This window comes from Schistocerca cancellata, chromosome 4 (genome assembly GCF_023864275.1).
Source record: "Schistocerca cancellata isolate TAMUIC-IGC-003103 chromosome 4, iqSchCanc2.1, whole genome shotgun sequence".
In the NCBI taxonomy this organism is placed as follows: Eukaryota; Metazoa; Arthropoda; class Insecta; order Orthoptera; family Acrididae; genus Schistocerca; species Schistocerca cancellata.
Genome location: NC_064629.1, coordinates 879876113 through 879895054, shown reverse-complemented (window position 1 = coordinate 879895054; position 18942 = coordinate 879876113). Strand labels below are relative to the sequence as shown.

Below are 18942 nucleotides of genomic sequence, written 5' to 3'. Positions count from 1 at the left end.
GTCCTGTTGGAACAGCAAGTTCCCTTGCCGGTCTAGGAATGGTAGAACGATGGGTTCGATGACGGTTTGGATGTACCGTGCACTATTCAGTGTCCCCTCGACGATCACCAGTGGTGTACGGCCAGTGTAGGAGATCGCTCCCCACACCATGATGCCGGGTGTTGGCCCCGTGTGCCTCGGTCGTATGCAGTCCTGATTGTGGCGCTCACCTGCACGGCGCCAAACACGCATACGACCATCATTGGCACCAAGGCAGAAGCGACTCTCATCGCTGAAGACGACACGTCTCCATTCGTCCCTCCATTCACGCCTGTCGCGACACCACTGGAGGCGGGCTGCACGATGTTGGGGCGTGAGCGGAAGACGGCCTAAAGGTGTGCGGGACCGTAGCCCAGCTTCATGGAGACGGTTGCGAATGGTCCTCGCCGATACCCCAGGAGCAACAGTGTCCCTAATTTGCTGGGAAGTGGCGGTGCGGTACCCTACGGCACTGCGTAGGATCCTACGGTCTTGGCGTGCATCCGTGCGTCGCTGCGGTCCGGTCCCAGGTCGACGGGCACGTGCACCTTCCGCCGACCACTGGCGACAACATCGATGTACTGTGGAGACCTCACGCCCCACGTGTTGAGCAATTCGGCGGTACGTCCACCCGGCCTCCCGCATGCCCACTATACGCCCTCGCTCAAAGTCCGTCAACTGCACATACGGTTCACGTCCACGCTGTCGCGGCATGCTACCAGTGTTAAAGACTGCGATGGAGCTCCGTATGCCACGGCAAACTGGCTGACACTGACGGCGGCGGTGCACAAATGCTGCGCAGCTAGCGCCATTCGACGGCCAACACCGCGGTTCCTGGTGTGTCCGCTGTGCCGTGCGTGTGATCATTGCTTGTACAGCCCTCTCGCAGTGTCCGGAGCAAGTATGGTGGGTCTGACACACCGGTGTCAATGTGTTCTTTTTTCCATTTCCAGGAGTGTATGTGGTCTCATTAATGTGACCGGACTGTGTCTTATGCAGTGAGTCTCTCGTTCAGAAACCGCATTTGAATGTCAGCTGGTTGTGTGAGAACAGATCGCGCTCTGCCTCGTCTAAGAACGAGAAACACCTACTAGCAACTGTCGGATCATAGACTACCGAGACTACTGTTTATCGCTCCGGGATGTTGCTGCTCGTTGGTCACCATCTCACGACTGTTGTGCAGATATCTAATCAAAGCTTTCAGGAGAGCCACACTCAACGCCACGCAGGATCTCAACGCTCCCACGCAACTAGTTCTTGAGAGGATAGAGATATTGTTTGCTCGGCCGTGTAGGGTCGTACAACCACGCCACGTGATTAAGGCAATGGACGTGCTTGCAGAAAGACAAGTATCACACAGGCAGTGCGAAGGGATCTGGAGCATCACTAAGAGTCAGTACAGAGACAACTATTGAGACTTCCCTAGACGTGGCTGCAGGTGGAGCACCGACAATGGTGTGTCCTACGACAACACTGCACATATGAGTGGCGCCATGTGGTCTTTCCAGACGAGTTACGATCTGGCATACAGCATCATCACGTACGCATCTATGTGTGGAGGCCTCGAGACGAACAAACATTGGCTGACGGCATCCGTCATGCGCCTGTATAGAACGGTTAGTACTGAGTAGTTGCTCTTCCAAACAACATCTCATGCGAGCAAACCAGTTGCTTCTTTACCTCTGGTTACTCTTGCTTTAGGTACCTGGGCTGTGCACGGCTTTGTCTAAAAAGACAGCAGAGAATTATATTGAATAATGTTTATTCAAGATAGGACATATCAAATATACGGGAAGTCACCCTAAGATATTCAGTTAAAATACAGACAGAAAATACCCCTATCAAATGCAGTAAGGTTACGTTCAGAGCGTTACGACAATGGTAGCAAAATTTCTGAACTCATTTGTGATCAAAGATATGTGAAAACTCAGTCAGTTTCATAATCACTATATACGAAATATTCAATAGCTCAAAACAGCTCAGAGTTCAACATGATGATTTACAAATTATCACATGCGATACAAAGAATAGTAGCTCATACTCTGTTTATCCTTAGTCCCGTAATGCACTGGAGCACGTTCAGACCTCTCGAAATATGAAGTCCCTTCAGAAGTTAGTGTGGTGGTGGCCGTTCATTGCCATTTAATAAAATGCCATACGATACTACAGGTAGTTCTGCCTTCTTCCAGAACGAACATCAAAGTGTTCGCTTCAAGATCCATCCAGTGTCCTTAAAAGTTAAAGTCTCATAGTGGCTGTTCACCGCCCAGAATCTATCACATATACATCTGAAATACGCACGTTACCACAGGCAGGTCTGTGTTCTTGCAGCACAAACGAGCTCTTCACTCGAAAAGTGCCAGTCTCCACTTGATTCCCATAGTGCTCTGCTACTGTCTGCTTTTCCATTGGCTGAAGGTCATCCCCACCAAAATACATCTCTCTTAAGTGCTACAGACATGATCTGACTCATACTGACCACTTCCGAGACTAAACTAATTTAATATACAACAACAATATTTAAATAAGGAAATGTTATAAATATTCGTTAGCACTCAAATCATTCACAATAATTACAAATAAACGATTGTTCATAAATAAACAAGCCAGTGTTCTTACGCTTGTGCGCTCACGTTAACTGACAAAGAATTGTCGTTGCCGGCCGTTATGGCCGAGCGGTTCTAGGCGCTTCAGTCGGGAACCGCACTGCTGCTACGGTCGCAGGTTCGAATTCTGCATCGCGCATGGATGTGTGTGACGTTCTTAGGTTAGTTAGGTTTAAGTAGTTGTAAGTCTACGGGACTGATGACCTCAGATGTTAAGTCCCATAGTGCTCAGAGCCATTTGAACCATCGTGTTGATACCACATTCTGTTCCTTGTTCCCAAAGGTAATTCTTCCAAAAACAGACCTAATGTTTTTGCAGGAATGTGGTGTACTTCCTACCATTAAGATCTCCCTCGATGAGATAGGGGCCTAAATTCTGTCCTCCAGAATCCCACACCATACATTCACCGACCACGGTTTCTGGTGTGCAACTTTTTGCAGCCAACATGGATTTTCAGTTGCCCAGTAATGCATGTTATGCAAATTAACATTTCCATGGTTCTTGATTGTAGCCTCAGTAAATAAAATCAAATTAATAAATGTGTCATCCCTCTGAATCTGAAGTTGAGCCTGTAGTGCTGGCAGAAGTGCCAACACCGTGTTACTAGAGGAGGCCGAAATGCACGCGTTTTAGCTCACGCAGGCTGGCGTGAGGAGGGAAGGACTATACTGACGTGAGGTCTGGAACATGACAAGGAATTAGAATTCAGAAAGCGGACGTAATTGGTTTGATACTTAACTTTAATCCATTAATGATGAACGTCGCTCTTGATGGTACATGAGTCACGATATTATCTGTTCAGAAGACATAGTAACTGAATATGGCGCCTTGCTAGGTCGTAGCAAATGACGTAGCAGAAGGCTATGCTAAACTATCGTCTCTGCAAATGAGAGCGTCTGTAGCCAATGAATCATCGCTAGCAAAGTCGGCTGTACAACTGGGGGAGTGCTAGAGAGTCTCTCTAGACTAGACCTGCCGTGTGGCGGCGCTCGGTCTGCAATCACTGATAGTGGCGACACGCGGGTCCGACGTATACTAACGGACCGCGGCCGATTTAAAGGCTACCACCTAGCAAGTGTGGTGTCTGTCGGTGACACCACAGAGCCCATCGGCAGAATTCAATGCGACGCATACAATCTGTACCATTTAATTGTTGGTGGAGACTGATATGGTAAGGATGATATTTATGGCGATGCAGAACACGAACAATACTACTCTGGCTCATGCCAGATTCCCTTGCAATTTGACGCGAACTAACACAAGGATCTCGAACCACTGTGGCGAGGGCGTAGTTAGTAACTTTTCCTTGCCGGATATGTTTCCGATGCGTTAAAGATCCAGTTGTTCTCAATTTATCATACACATATTTTACGACGTGTAGGGTGAGTACGTTGAGGAAATCTTTCAGCGTATAAGTCTCTAGTTCTTCGAAGGAATTCATCATTCACATTCGCTTGATTCGGCGATGCTAGTCTTACCGTTCCTATTAGTGTTGTATTGCGAAACCGTCGAATGGTGTTTACATGTCAATGGCACGTTAGATGGATACGCCGTATTCGCGAATATTTACTATTTGCACGATATACGAGAGAGAATTGTTAGAGCATGTGCTTCAAATGGTTCAAATGGCTCTGAGCACTATGGGAATTAACTTCTGAGGTCATCAGTCCCCTAGAACTTAGAACTACTTAAACCTAACTAACCTGAGGACATCACACACATCCATGCCCGAAGCAGGATTCGAACCTGCGACCGTAGCAGTCGCACGGTTCCAGACTGTAGCGTCTAGAACCGCTCGGCCACCCCGGCCGGTGCATGTGCTTCGGTAAGTGCCACAGTGATAAGGAATACCACTCAATCCATGATAAGAAGATTGCAGCCCTGCGTTGATACTAATGGTCATCACTTCGAACACCTTCTGTAAATGGACGTTCATGCCACTTTTTTGACCTTCGTTGACCTTCAAACACATCATTGGATTCGTCTCGATAGCCCGTATCAGAAAATAAGTACCAAACTATAGCATCCCATTAAAAAAAAACAAAGCTAACCTTCATATCTCTGACGCGACCCCACCTAGGAACAAAAAACCAACGTCATAGTATCGCTCCCGTTGTCCCATGCTACATTTGTCCCACAAACTTTTCAGCTACTATCATGCTTTCGGAGTTATTCTAACTGGCAGGAGTTACTGACTCACCCTGTATATGCTCAGCACCTGGCGTAATGGTATGGAGTGCCATTGGTACACTACAGGATAACCATTGGTCCATTTAGCAGTTCATTTTGCAGCAAGCTCTCAAGTTCTGACGTTAAGGTCGGTGACTACGCTCTATCTTCGTTGTCTCCGTGACGTTATCTTCCAGCCAGAGAACGCAAAGTCGTATGTTGCCTGTGTTTTCTTCTTATACCTCGACATGTTCGGCTATTTCCGTGACCTGCATGTTCTCCATACCGCTCAACTTTACATAACATCTTGTTATGGGTTACCGAGAGGTTGGCGCCGGCCGCGGTGGTCTAGCGGTTCTAGGCGCTCAGTCCGGAACCGCGCGACTGGTACGGTCGCAGGTTCGAATCCTGCCTCGGGCATGGGTGTGTGTGATTTCCTTAGGTTAGTTAGGTTTAAGTAGTTCTAAGTTCTAGGGGACTGATGACCTCAGATGTTAAGTCCCATAGTGCTCAGAGCCATTTGAACCATTTTTGAGAGGTTGGCAAGCCGCCGCTAACCAGCTGCTGTGATTGATGAACTCTGGTATAGAATAAAAGTTGCATGGAATGAAATATCCATATCGATGCCTCGTCTGGTTAGAGTCGCTATTCCTGCTAGAAGCTCTGTGTATTAAATATCGCACGCTGTACAGTCCCAAATCATTTACAAACATAATCATGTATTCTTCCTATTATACTGCATATGCACAGTGAGTAAATCTCAGGATATCTTCAATTCTATCTCCCATATCATGGGAATGGGCTGACGCTGCCACCTGGACACAAGCAGACGGCGTACGAAGAAAAGCTACCAGCAAGCAGACATCGAAGTTTGAACGCCTTGTAGCACGACAGAAGACTACGCAAGAACCACCTAAGCGTACTGTCATCAACCTTACAGGAAGAACGATCAATGACGCAGCAATGTCGGTGCTCGAGAAAGGACTCAATTCGCCCCGACCCCGACATCTCTACCGATTGTGGACATTACAAGCAGTGTGGAGCAGGCCCCCTACACTCTGCCAGCCAATGAAGCAGAAAAAATATGTCGTGAAATGTGCCGTGTGCTCACCAGGGCCGCACCACTGAAACAGAACATCTCGAAGGAGGAGAGAGAGAGCGGCCATCCGCGAGTTACGCAGCGATCCTGAGTTGGCGGTCTTGCCTGCTGACATAGGCAATGCAACAGTACTGCTCTTTCACTCAGAATATAAGAGAAAAATGTACCAACTTCTCGACGACGTAGCGTACAGAAGGATAGAAGGAGACCCGACAAGTCGCCTTCAAAGAAGAAACGTTGAAGTTCTTCGCAGTACCTTGGATGGAAAAACTGCACTGCCACGACTGTATGGGCTACCAAAGGTCCACAAGGATGGGACACCTATGCGTCCAATAGCCAGAAACATAGGAGCAGCAACCTATGAAATGGTCCAACACCTGACGGGTCTCCTTAGTCCATTTGTGGGAAAATGCGAACACGACATCCGCAATTCCACTTTGTGCAACGTATACAAGAACTTCGGCTCCAGGATAGCGACTTGTTAGTGAGTTTCGACGTAGTGTCCCTCTTCACTAGGGGACCACTGAAAGACTCCATCGATCTGATAAGCAAGAAATTCGACAACAACCTAACAAGGCTCTTCGAGTTCGTGCTCACCTCAACATACTTTCTGTTCGACGGAAATTATTATGAACACACAGATGGCGTCGCCATGGGATGCCCGCTTTCACCGGTTGTAGCCAACTTTTTTATGGAGAATTTCCAGGAGAAGGCACTAGAACAAGCCACACAAAACCAACTTGAAACTTCCTGGCAGATTAAAACTGTGTGCCCGACCGAGACTCGAACTCGGGACCTTTGCCTTTCGCGGGCAAGTGCTCTACCAACTGAGCTACCGAAGCACGACTTACGCCCGGTACTCACAGCTTTACTTCTGCCAGTATCTCGTCTCCTACCTTACAAACTTTACAGAAGCTCTCCTGCGAACCTAGCAGAACTAGCACTCCTGAAAGAAAGGATATTGCGGAGACATAGCTGTGAGTACCGGGCGTGAGTCGTGCTTCGGTAGCTCAGTTGGTAGAGCACTTGCCCGCGAAAGGCAAAGGTCCCGAGTTCGAGTCTCGGTCGGGCACACAGTTTTAATCTGCCAGGAAGTTTCATATGAGCGCACACTCCGCTGCAGAGTGAAAATCTCATTCTAAAAACCAACTTGTTTCTTCCGCTACGTGGATGACACGTTCGTTGTTTTGCCACATGGAACAGCTTAAATGAATTTCTCGAACACCTCAACTCGCTGCACTCCAACATACAGTTTACGATGGAGGTGGAGCAGGATGGTGCCCTACCGTTTCTTGACGTCCCGGTGAAACGGAAACCTGACGGCAAGGTGGGACACAGTGTATACAGAAAACCTACACACACCGATTTGTACCTATATGCCCTCAATATCCACCACAACTCCCAGCGTGAAGGCGTTTTGTGCACACTTGTTCACAGGGCACGATCGATCTGCGATCAGGAGAACCTTCCAGCAGAACTGCAGCACCTCGGGACAACATTTCGGAGAAACGGGTACAACCAGAAGCAAATAAGACACGCACTCAGACAGACTGCGGCAAGAGAACAAGAAGAAGAAACAGAAGAACACAAGTCATTGGCGTGCATTCCGTTTGTCGGAAACACCTCAAGAAAAATCGGTAGAATCCTGGGGAAACACAATGTGAAATGTGTATTCCGATCCCCTGCAAAAACCTTGACTCTACTGGGTTCAGTGAAAGATGACCTAGGCCTTCGAAAACCAGGCGTTTATCAAATTCCCTGTCAGTGCGGAAAATCATACATTGGGGAGACAGTCCGCACTGTAGGAGAGAGGTGCCGCGAACACAAGCGCCATACCGAATTACGCCAGGCCACTAAATCAGCCGTGGCTGACCATTGTATAAAGACTGGCCATACTATGGACTATGAAAAAACTACTCTGTCAGTCCTCCTACTTCTGGGACTGTGTTACTAAAGAGGCCATCGAAATCCGACTACAGGACGATCTAATTAATAAAGACAGCGGCCTTCAACTTATTCAGGCTTGGAACCCTGCACTCAGTCTGGAGAGAAAGATGCGGTCCCAGAGATCGATGACCGCCCCCGACGGCGGCACAGGGAGACTGCAGACCCCAGTTCAGACCCAGGCGCCGCTTCCCCCACCACCTCCAGTAGCCGCCGCGCCGGCCGCACCGAAGACACCAGGAGAGGAACGGTGGAGGGGGTAACGGCTAGTATATATTGGGCGCCGAGAGGAACAGCACAGCATTCGTCAGGAACCATCTGAAGATGGCAGCGTGTACGTCTGCCGAAATATTGTTGAGAAATTACGAAGCTACCCGGTCGGATACCCGAAAACTGTTCAAATAAGTACATTTTTGTTACTTTCTAGCTTTCCTGCTGTTTAGGTTTTAATGGCTAGCAGCGTATATGAGCTGCCCTCGACCCGCACCTTCTCTTGACTGAAAAGCTATGTTTCTACCTTTTATTCTGTCAAATATCTGCCACATTCAGCCCTTGTCGGATTTCAGCATTTATGCAAGTCCTACATAATGCAGTATAATAGCGCAGTTACAAAAATAGAAAAAAAAGCAGTTCGCAATTAAAAAAGCCTTCCTCTGTTACTTTGTGCAGAGGTATGTCCGATCATTAATCAGAAATGTATACAGCCCTGAAAACATTTTGGCACAAATAGTCTTCCCCTTTAGCGCCGACGCCAAATATTTGTCTTCGAGAATGGTGGCTGGCTGTAGCCTCTACACGAATCCGGACAGAGAGGAAACAGCGATTGTTGAGTGTTAGGGATCCAAGGACACATCGTATGTCAGTGTCCAAGTATTCACTACCGAGGATTCTCTGGACCATTCTCCAGATAGTTTATCTAGCAAACTAGCACTCTGGCAGCATGTGAACAGCATCGCAGACTATCTCGAAACATTTTTATTTTTAACTTTCCTTTTTGCGTCGTAGTGAACCGCAGGGCCGCTCTCAAGCATCGATAATTACTTGTCAACATGAAATTGTCAGTGACGCGTGTAGTGACAAAGACACTCACTAAACCAGCGGGCTGTGCATAGATTTTAAAAGACTAACAATTAATATTTGATAATTCTTTAATTTTTAAATAATATTTTCTTTTATCATTAAGTAGGGCTGGCCGCTGCCGCCGAGCGGTTCTAGGCGCTTCAGTCCGGAACCGCGCATTGCTACGGTCGCAGGTTCGAATCCTGCCTCGGGCATGGATGTGTGTGACGTCCTTAGGTTAGTTAGGTTTAAGTAGTTCAAAGTTCTAGGGGACTGATGACGTCCGATGTTAAGTCCCATAGTGCTCTGAGCCATTTGAACCATTAAGTAGTAAACATTTTATTACTTACATTTTTGCGTTTATTTCAGTAGTTATTTACGAAACTGTACCAAAAACTGCTTCAAGTACTCACAATGAGATTTATATCTCTGCAGCGGATTGTGCGCTGGTATGAAACTTCCTGGCAGATTAAAACTGTGTGCCGGACCCAGACTCGAACTCAGGACCTTTGCCTTTCGCAGGAGGACTACGGTTCAATCCCGCATCCGGCCATCCTGATCTAGGTTTTCCGTGATTTCCCTAAATCACTCCAGGCTAGTGCCGGGATGGTTCCTTTGAAAGGGCACGGCCGACTTCCATCCCCGTCCTTACCTAATCCGATGAGACCGATGACCTCGCTCTTTGGTCTCTTCCCCCAGACAATCCAATCCAATCCAATCCTTCCGCGGGCAAGTGCTCTACCAACTGAGCTACCCAAGCACGACTTACGCCCCGTCCTCACAGCTTTCTTTCTGCCGGTATCTCGTCTCCTACCTTCCAAACTTCACAGAAGCTCTCCTCGAACCGTGCAGAACTAGCACTCCTGGAAGAAAGGATATGATTATTGATCATGTGTTCGTGATTTATACTGAGAGACTAGAAACAGGCTGGAAAGTTTGTAAGGGTGTTGCAGGGTAGGTTGCACTGAGAAATAACTGTAAAAAAAATTCGATACGTTGCGCTGTTTCCTATTTAATTAGCATTTAAGTTGACCAATCAGACAGTGGTTCATGGTGTGGGTTCCTGTAGTCATGTCCTAGTGCATGAACCACGGGCAACATATGAGTGGCCAAGTAAGTGGTCCCGACAGTCGGGATACCAGTTACTTTGGAATAAGGCTGGGCATCTCGGACATATTCTGAGTCGTGGTCACCTTTGTGCTCATACGGCAAAGACTACCAAATCCACCGGTTAGTCCCTCAGCCGTTAGGGATAAAACCCAATGGGACTCGGGGCAAGTAAGGCTAGCAACCTGCTTCCCTGGTTCTTTAAATATGATGCTGGCAACAGTCAGAGCAAAATGCCTCGGACCTTTGGGGGTGACGGAGTCCCACCTCTAACTGATAAACCAGAGACTCCTAAAATACGACTTGGCAAACAAATGGTAATGAGATGGGGAGCTATTAATATCAATGGGGGCTACTCTGGGAAGAAGGTAGAGCTGGCAGAGGCTGCAAGCAAGATGGGGCTGGACGTTTTAGCTGTTAGTGACGTTCGGGTAAGGGGTGATAAAGAAGAGGAAGTGGGAGAATACAAGGTCTACCTGTCAGGAGTCAAAGCAGGAATAGCACAATGGGGTGTAGGGCTTTACATCAGGAAAGAAATGGAACCCAGCGTAGTTGCAATAAGGTGTGTAAACGAACGACTGATGTGGATAGATTTGACAGTGTCTAGCAAGAAAATTAGGATTGTGTCAGTATATTCGCACTGTGAAGGGACAGATCAAGATAAGATGGATAGTTTTTATGAGGCACTCAGTGATGTAGTTGTTAGAGTAAAGGACAAGGACAGTGTTCTGCTCATGGGTGATTTTAGCGCCAGAATTGGAAATCGAACAGAAGGGTATGAAAAGGTTATGGGTAAATTTGGAGAGGATATGGAGGCCAACGGGAACGGGAAACAACTCTTGGATTTCTGTGCCAGTATGGGCTTAGTAATCACAAACTCCTTTTTTAAACATAAAAACATTCACCGGTATACTTGGGAAGGCAGGGGATTGGTTGGTTGGTTTGGGGAAGGAGACCAGACAGCGTGGTCATCGGTCTCATCGGATTAGGGAAGGATTGGGAAGGAAGTCGGCCGTGCCCTTTCAGAGGAACCATCCCGGCATTTGCCTGGAGCGATTTAGGGAAATCACGGAAAACCTAAATCAGGATGGCCGGACGCGGGATTGAACCGTCGTCCTCCCGAATGCGAGTCCAGTGTCTAACCACTGCGCCACCCCGCTCGGTGGGAAGGCAGGGGAACCAGATCTGTCATTGACTATATAATAACAGATCAGGAATTCAGGAAGGCTGTGAGGGACACACGTGTATTCAGGGGATTCTTTGATGACACTGATCATTATTTAATCTGCAGTGAAATTGGGATTGTGAGGCCGAAAGTGCAGGAGGTCAGGTCCATATGTAGGAGGATAAGAGTGGAGAAACTTCAGGATAAGAAAATCAGGCACAAGTACATAACAGCGATTTCAGAAAGGTACCAGTTAGTTGAATGTAGTCAATTACAGTCATTGGAAAAGGAATGGACAAGGTACAGGGACGCAGTACTAGAAGTGGCTAAAGAATGTCTTGGAACAGTAGTGTGTAGAAGTAGGATGAAGCAAACAGCTTGGTGGAATGACACAGTCAAGGCAGCCTGTAAAAGGAAAAAGAAGGCGTATCAAAAATGGCTACATACTAGAACTCGGGTAGACAGAGAAAGTTATGTTGAAGAAAGAAACAAAGCCAAACAGATAATTGCAGCGTCCAAGAAGAAATCTTGGGAAGACTTTGGAAACAGGTTGGAGACCATGGGTCAAGCTGCTGGAAAACCATTCTGGAGTGTAATTAGCACTCTTCGAAAGGGAGGTAAGAAGGAAATGACAAGTATTTTGGACAGGTCAGGAAAACTGTTGGTAAATCCTGTGGATGCCTGGGCAGATGGAGGGAATATTTTGAAGAGTTGCTCAATGTAGGTGAAAATACGATCAGTAATGTTTCAGATTTCGAGGTAGAATGGGATAGGAATGATGATGGAAATAGGATCACATTTGAGGAAGTGGAGAAAATGGTCAATAGATTGCAGTGCAATAAAGCAGCTGGGGTGGATGAAATTAAGTCGGAACTCATCAAATACAGTGGAATGTCAGGTCTTAAATGGCTACACAGGATAATTGAATTGGCCTGGGAGTCGGGACAGGTTCCATCAGACTGGACAAAAGCAGTAATCACACCAATATTGAAACATGGAAACGGAAAAGATTGTAACAACTACAGAGGTATCTCTTTAATCAGCGTTGTGGGTAAAATCTTCTCAGGTATTGTTCAAAGGAAAGTGCGAGTATTAGTTGAGGACCAATTGGATGAAAATCAGTGTGGGTTTAGGCCTCTTAGAGGTTGTCAGGACCAGATCTTTAGCTTACGGCAAATAATGGAGAAGTGTTATGAGTGGAACAGGGAATTGTATCAATGCTTTATAGATCTAGAAAAGGCATATGACCGGGTTCCTAGGAGGAAGTTATTGTCTGTTCTACGAGATTATGGAATAGGAGGCAAACTTTTGCAAGCAATTAAAGGTCTTTACATGGACAGTCAGGCAGCAGTTAGAGTTGACGGTAAATTGAGTTCATGGTTCAGAGTAGTTTCAGGGGTAAGACAAGGCTGCAACCTGTCTCCACTGTTGTTCATATTATTTATGGATCATATGTTGAAAACAATAGACTGGCTGGGTGAGATTAAGATATGTGAACACAAAATAAGCAGTCTTGCATATGCGGATGACTTAGTTGTGATGGCAGATTCGATTGAAAGTTTGTAAAGTAATATTTCAGAGCTAGATCAGAAATGTAAGGACTATGGTATGAAGATTAGCATCTCCAAAACGAAAGTAATGTCAGTGGGAAAGAAATATAAACGGATTGAGTGCCAAATAGGAGGAACAAAGTTAGAACAGGTGGACGGTTTCATATACTTAGGATGCATATTCTCACAGGGTGGCAACATAGTGAAAGAACTGGAAGCGAGGTGTAGCAAAGCTAATGCAGTGAGCGCTCAGCTACGATCTACTCTCTTCTGCAAGAAGGAAGTCAGTACCAAGACTAAGTTATCTGTGCACCGTTCAATCTTTCGACCAACTTTGTTGTATGGGAGCGAAAGCTGGGTAGATTCAGGTTACCTTATCAACAAGGTTGAAGTTACGGATATGAAAGTAGCTAGGATGATTGCAGGTACTAGTAGATGGGAACAATGGCAGGAGGGTATCCACAATGAGGAAATCAAAGAAAATCTGGAAATGAACTCTATAGATGTAGCAGTCAGGGCAAACAGGCTTAGATGGTGGGGTCATGTTACACGCATGGGAGAAGCAAGGTTACCCAAGAGACTCATGGATTCAGCAGTAGAGGGTAGGAGGAGTCGGGGCAGACCAAGGAGAAAGTACCTGGATTCGGTTAAGAATGATTTTAAGTAATAGGTTTAACATCAGAAGAGGCACCAATGTTAGCACTGAATAGGGTATCATGGAGGAATTTTATAAGGGGGGCTATGCTCCAGACTGAACGCTGAAAGGCATAATCAGTCTTAAATGATGATGATGATGAATCAGGCAGTTGCGCGAGCAAATTGAAGCGGCTCACCGGATACAGTTAGTGTCAGTTGTTCTCATAGCTTGGGTGACAGCGCACGAGACTGCTCTCCGTTTGGCTCGGGTTCGATCTATACTACCGTTCCACGTCCAATTTTTGTATCGCTCTCTTGTCTGGTTTTAGGAAACCAAACGAAGTACACGTTGGGCGACACTGTCTCTTGGGAGCAGCTTGAACTTGCGCTCGTAACGGCCTGACTGCCCGACTTCAAGGTTAATTAACTCGAAACGGGGGGAACGTTTCGAAGTTTTCTCTTAAAAATTATTTTTCAGCACAAACTACCATGCAATACCCTTACAAGCTTTTCAGACTGTTTCTAACCACCCTGTATAAACAAATGTGAAACACTGAAGAAAGGTAGTTATTAGATTAAAGTAAATTGCAGCAATAAAATACTAAATGCAAGTTGTACCGTGGTAGACAGTTCACATTAAAATATAAGTCCCTCTACCACTGACTGGTTAAGTCATAAGAAGGCCCCGGCATACCGCAGCCAGTAGACCCATGCCTAGTATAGAGCTGTTGCGTTCACACCAATCTTCGGTTTGATGCCAGATTTATCTCACAAAATACGAATTGCTACCACATACAGCATTCGTTGAAGTCACAACAGTGGCCTGTATATAATAATACGAGATGTGAATGACGGAGCCTAACATCACTTGTAACACACGATGTAGAATCTGCAAAACGTTACTGAACTACTGTACGAGAAAAAAGTACAAAATATTAAAGAACAGAATCCGGGCAATGTGCAGGGACTTCGTACCGTGTGTGGATGGGAAGTGGCTCTTTTCGTTTTCATCATAACAGCTTTCTTTAATAAGCGAAGGTGATATGCTCAGATACACGTTATGGCTGGTTCGAGAGCTGTTACATCTACCTCTAGGGTAAGATACAGAGCCAGTAGACTTTCAGAGCAGGCTACCTGAAATGGAGGAGCACATTTTAACGCGCAACAGGACGAAACCACGAAAATAGACGTAACCGCGTCCCTCAGCTTAGTGAAACGTTTTAGTAGGAGTTTAACGTATGCGGTGTTCTCGAGGGCAAATGTGGGTCATAATCATAAAGAGCTACACGTAAGCTGTTGACTACGGATGTCTGGTTAATTTTTGCCTTTCATGCGAGTATCACTTCTATGGTTTCGGCAGAAAGTACAAATGGGGGAAATATAGTTGGCGCATTTCCCCTGCAGAGAATACTGGCGATTGCAGTCAACGTCTTTCGTGAAATAAGGGGGTGGTGATAGCCGCTTCGTTATGCGGTTCCTCGACGGAAGTGAAGGGGACGCTAGGGTGGGCAGGAATCTCAGATACCAAAGGGTGGCTCTCCTGCACAACTTGCCGCTGCCGGCTGCATTGAGAAAATTCTTGCACTGATCAGGTGGTTAGCTTTTCTTGCTCTCTACGAGACAAAATGCAACTACTTGTGGCAGACTCTGGCCCTTCCTGTCCACTAGCACTGATCACCTTCCTACCGTCAGCATGGTGACGACTTCACGATAGTCAATACTTTATCCTCTTAAACTTTTTAGTTTATTTTTTGGCTTGTAGCTTACGATATACAGCTAGCTTAATCTTATAAATAGTACAGGGTGTTCTAGTAGGAATGGTCAATAATCAGGGATATTGCAGGAACCATCATTTAGAGCAAAAAGAGTCGAGTAGAAATGGAGTCTAAAATGTATACCTCAGATGCTACGAGCACTTCTTCATCTTCAATACTGTGAAACAAATCTCTTCCACTGAACAAGCGCTCATAGCTTATAACGTATGCACTTTAAAGCCCATGTTTACTGAACATTTTTACTTGTATTGGTCCATACTACCAACTCTCAAAATATGGCAATTTGAGTTAATTTACTGCTCATTTAGAGAACTGTTGCTTTACATCTTATAACAGGTCGTTCATTTTACAGTTTTTCATGTAGATTACAAAACATATTGCATATTACAAACAGCAATTACTGTTTTCAGCAATTACAATGGAAGTAATAATAAATTAAAAATACATTAGAAATTGAAAATAAACCACTAAAATATTCAAATTTTAAGAAGATATGATGATAGATGTTAGTAAAGACTTGGAGAGAAAGAGATAGAGACAAAAATTGTCGTATCTGAGCCAGCTTCGTCTGAACGCCTCGGCACTACTTCGATCCTTGCAGTTCCGGTTCGCTACAGTCTCATTTACGGATTAATATTTCTAAACACTTTTAAAAAAATACTATAACTATTATGTACATTGTGGAAATCGCAGTGGTGTGTGAATGTAAAATATGTAATTTCGTGGTGTTACTAATTAACCTTCAATACTATATTACATGTCTTGAATTTTACCTGTTATGTTGCTTATACACTAAGTTACAAGTGTTACATCCCAACAGCGGTATAATGACTGTGGGATGGATATGCCTGCTGTTTATACTTAAACTAGAATAGGTTTACAGGTTTGATTGCATTACAATGTTTATTCTAATACAGTTTAATTATTCTAGATGTTGTGTAAGGTTGTCTGCGGTACGTGTTGGTGAAAATGTTCGCTGTTTGAGTGAGTGTATGTTTCGGTATTGCTGCCTGTGTTGGGGTTCGAATTGGAATTCTGTCTTACATGTTTCATGTGTGTTGCAGTGTTCTGTTATATGGCCGTATTCCGTCTGTATTCGCCATGTAATGTCCCTGGGACGTCCTCAGCGATTCAATTATTTCCCACTCGTCTTTGCCTCTTAATGCCCGTATCAAGTCATTGTCGTACTGCGCTGGTGTTTGGTGTGCTTTTCTGTTTCGGTGACAGTAAAAAAGGTATGTGGTTTGGGGATCCATGTTCCCCACATGTACAAGTAGCACTCTGGCTGCGGCCTACGCGGTGTAAGTGCGCAGGGTAAGGACCTTATCGCTAAACTCCTATTCCCTTTGCCAGGTATCTACCCGCCTTTTAACGAGTTGGTGTTCTCGGTGATGTCGTGTTCGGTAACCTCGACTAACATATCCTGTCTCTCCTCCGCATTCAGTACATTACAGCCCAAAACAGAATGGTAATGTCGATAGGGAAGGTTCGAAGCACCACGTAGAGTGATTCCACTGTTGTGGTGTTGAAAGCTCCTGACTGCCTTAACTGGGCACATCTCTGCCTCGATGCACAATGTTCCTATTCGTCACCAGCAGGAATTCCGCAGAACTTCTCCATCCCTTTGTCACGGTACCGTCATCCTTTGTCACGGTACCGTCATCTCGTCTCAGGCTAGTGGCGTCTTCAGACGCTCCGTTTGTATTATGAAGGGTTCCCCCCAAATGTTGATTTGGAGTTGTTTCTGCACGTGTGTGTTTCTATGTTCTTCTCGTGTTTTTTTAAACTTTTGTTTGTAGCGTTGTTTTTCTTCCCTGAACTGTACGAGCCTGATATCTCTGTCCCTTGCCGTAGTCGCTCTTTGATGACATTTCCGCCGGCCGCTGTGGTCTAGTGTTTCTAGGCGCTTCAGTCCGGAACCGCGCTGCTGCTACGGTCGCAGGTTCGAATCTTGCCTTGGGCATGGATGTGTGTGATGTCCTTAGGTTAGTTAGGTTTAAGTAGTTCTAAGTCTAGGGGACTGATATCCTCAGATGTTAAGTCCGATAGTGCTTAGAGCCATTTTAATCATTTTTGATAACATTTCAGTTTGTTTCTTGAGTCTTTGTTCAACCTTGTTAGTCTTCTAATCCATGGTATGTTTAACTTTCGTCTTGAGTCAGCGGTCGGAACTGCAGCCCTTTGTGCTTTTTGTTGTAAGTCAGTCAAAATATGTGCTTTATAATCCACTGACCCCTCAACTGCAAATGTGGAAAGCAAAGAGTTTTCAGTAAAGACATTTTTGCTTCCTGTCAGCCCTGAATGCTGACCGCTCCAACTGGGACACCCTGTACATTTGCTCGAGTTGTTACAGATAATTATTGTTACGGTGTAGTTTTAAACACACTGGCTGCACTGTGTTGGTACAACAGTTAATCTGAAGAGTGTGCAGTTAGTTTTGCGATCCTGCGAGCTTTGCTACAGGTTGGAAAAAAGGTGTCCCAAATGTGTAAATTCGCGTAAGAGCACTACTGCAGCTTCGTGCAGACTGTAACATCTAAAGAAAACACAGTTTGCTTCTTCCTTTATTCCACAAGAACAGAAAGGAGTATGCATCCAGTACATACGTCCGCGAAAACGTCCGAGCTTAAATTTGATGCTAATTATTAAAGTAGTCAGTTCGTCCGGACTGCGAGTCTATTGGATTTAATGGATGACTAAACTCCGGGTATGTTATTGCACACACACACACACACACACACACACACACACACACCAAAAAAAAAAAAAAAACCAACGAAGCCCGCATCTCGTGGTCGTGCGGTAGCGTTCTCGCTTCCCACGCCCGGGTTCCCGGGTTCGATTCCCGGCGGGGTCAGGGATTTTCTCTGCCTCGTGATGGCTGGGTGTTGTGTGCTGTTCTTAGGTTAGTTAGGTTTAAGTAGTTCTAGGTTCTAGGGGACTGATGACCTCAGCAGTTGGGTCCCATAGTGCTCAGAGCCATTTTTTGAAAAAAACGAAAACACCGTCGGAACAGGCCTTGAAGGCCTAGCGGTACCCACCGGCCGCCGTGTCATCCTCATCCCTAGGCGTCACCGGATGCGGATACGGAGGTCATGTGGCCAGCACACCGCTCTCCCGGCCGTTATCAGTTTTCGTGACCAGTGCCGCTACTCCTCAATCAAGTAGCTCCTCACTTGGCCTCAAAAGGGCTGGGTGCACCCCGCTTGGCAACTGCACTCGACATACCCGGACGGTAACCCATCCGAGTGCTAACCAAGCCCGACAGCGCTTAACTTCGGTGATCTGACGAGAACCGGTGTCACCACTGCGGCAAGGTCATTACCGTCTTATGGCACACTTCTTGTTTTCGAGTCTTGCCGTGGGTTCCAGTTCCCGCTGCTAGTTTTATGATGCCTTAAATGGGACATATCTATAATCCCTAGTTGGAAATTACGAGATATGCCCGTTACGGCAATAACTTTTTTGGCTGGGTTATTAACAACTGCATTACCCATAATACCATTGCGTTATTTCACGGAAGCGACGATAACATAATTCTGTCTCTACATTTCTACTATGAAATCTATTAGGGAATGCATGGCGAACGGTAGTTCCCAATATGCCACTTATTTGGATTTCTTTCCATTGCATTCGCATATGGATAAGAAGAAGAATCCTGTAATGTTTGAATACTCCATTAGTAGTGTAGCGCTTGACACAGTCACGTCGATTAAATATTTGGGCGTAACATTGCAGAGCGATATGAAGTGGGACAAGCATGTAATGGCAGTTGTGGGGAAGGCGGATAGTCGTCTTCGGTTCATTGGTAGA

At 45.8% G+C, this 18942-nt stretch overlaps 1 pseudogene; it reads right to left on the bottom strand.

Moving 5' to 3' along the window:
* Positions 1 to 18336: 18336 nt before the first annotated feature.
* Positions 18337 to 18455, bottom strand: LOC126185934 (5S ribosomal RNA; annotated as a pseudogene).
* Positions 18456 to 18942: the final 487 nt, after the last annotated feature.